Source organism: Tachysurus fulvidraco, chromosome 10, assembly GCF_022655615.1.
Source record: "Tachysurus fulvidraco isolate hzauxx_2018 chromosome 10, HZAU_PFXX_2.0, whole genome shotgun sequence".
Classification (NCBI taxonomy): Eukaryota; Metazoa; Chordata; class Actinopteri; order Siluriformes; family Bagridae; genus Tachysurus; species Tachysurus fulvidraco.
The window spans coordinates 2,740,971-2,742,797 of NC_062527.1; the positions used below are offsets into that span (position 1 = coordinate 2,740,971).

Sequence of the window (1,827 nt, forward strand, 5' to 3'; positions counted from 1 at the left end):
GAATAATTTGAAAGTTACATCTACAGGATGTTTGGCCCTCTCTGTGCTCACAGGTCTTTAATGTGTGTACAGCTGTGAGTGAACACATTCAGATAGAACCCAAGGCTGCGTCCCAAACTGAATAATGCACACATTAATTAGTAAATACTCCAATTGCTTAGTAGCACTGTCTGGTGTTTTTACAATGTTTAAGTATTTATAATGTTTACCTTGTCATGCACATCAGTGAGACAGAGTAACTGGGATAAAAGAGATAAAAGTTCTTAACAAGAGATTGTCTTTAAGCTGCCATCAGCCAGATAAAGCTTACCGCATCTGATCAATCAGCAATGCTCATACATCATGATACATCATCACAGTGTAACTGTTCTCATTTAATAAGATTATAAACAACACATACACATACAGAATTGACATGTAATGTTAATTTGATGTTAGTTTTGGACTCTTCTTGGTTCTCAGACTGCAGACAAATTGTTGGTGTAATTGTTAGATGAGTCTCCAAACAAAAAAAACTACTGTAGATAAAACTAGAGGACAAATCTGTTTACTTTTAACTGTTTAAACTCATTAGGCATTTTGTTAACTAATTCGTGTTTTCTGTTCTCCAGCCTGCAAAGAAATAAAAAACAAGTACAGAGAAATGCACCAACATCTCTCCATAATGACTAGCTACAGTAAACAGCTTGTCAACTGATCATCTATCATTCATTAGCTTCCCAGCAATATAGAGAACATAAAAAAGTCTTAGTCTGTGGGATTCTCCAATTTATGCCCACAACATGCCAGTATGTAGACTGGCTTAAATAAATTGTCCCTAGTTGGGAGTGAGCATGTGCTGATGTGTGCATGGTGCTGTGCAAAGGACTGGTGTCCTATCCTTGATGTAGTACCACATTGTACCCTGTGTTAGTTTCAACATCTGCCTAACCTTGACCATTATAAAGTTTTATAACATTTTAAGATGACAGAATTCGTGAAAAACATGATTTACCTTTTCAGAAAGGCAAAAAAAAAACCCAAACTAAAAAAAGTCCTGAATCCTTTGTACTCTTACAATTTGGTGATATTTGATATAACTGAAATTAGCACGTTCGCCTCACACCTCCAGGGTCGGGGTTTGATTCCTGCCTCCGCCTTGTGTGTGTGTAGTTTGCATGTTCTCCCCGTGCCTCGGGGGTTTCCTCCGGGTACTCCGGTTTCCTCCCCCGGTCCAAAGATATGCATGGTAGGTTGTTTGGCATCTCTGGAAAATTGTTCGTAGTGTGTGTGTGTGCCCTGCGATGGGTTTGGCACTCCATCCACGATGTATCCTGCCTCGATGCCCTAAGACGCCTGAGATAGGCACAGGTGCCCCGTGACCCGAGAAGTTCGGTTAAAGAGTACTTAAGAACACTATAAAGTAGTTTTTTTGCTCGATTTACTATTACTAATAAGTTTTATTTTCATAATGTATTAACAATTCTATGTCCAAGGAAGAGCATAATTCTTTTCCGAACAGATGTACTGTCCATGGTGCTGAAGCCAAAAGACTACAGTAACATACACATAAACCTCAGAAGTAACAGTACTAACATTTATCATAAGGCTCTCTCATTAGTACCTGCCTTACAGGTAGAAACTGAAGTAAAACCATACCTGTGTTGTGTAAGAAGAAGCAGTGTTGATCTCATCGGCTTGTCCACTCACTCGGAACTGAGGGAGGTTCTGACTGAACTGGCTGTGTGTTTATCCTGACCTATGGCAGCATGATTAGTTAATCAATAACAACAATTCCTTAGCTTAATGATTAAAGAAAAAAGAGGACAGTCGTGTATTTTGGACACA

General features: G+C 39.0%; 1 protein-coding gene across 1 annotated transcript in view; it reads right to left on the bottom strand.

The window, feature by feature from the left end:
* urahb (urate (5-hydroxyiso-) hydrolase b) overlaps positions 1 to 1,827 on the bottom strand; it is a 3,270-nt gene extending 1,443 nt beyond the window's left edge. Inside the window, exon 1 of the mRNA XM_047819879.1 lies at positions 1,639 to 1,827. The gene's annotated coding sequence lies outside the window, so the exon portion shown is untranslated. The remainder of the gene's footprint in view (positions 1 to 1,638) is intronic.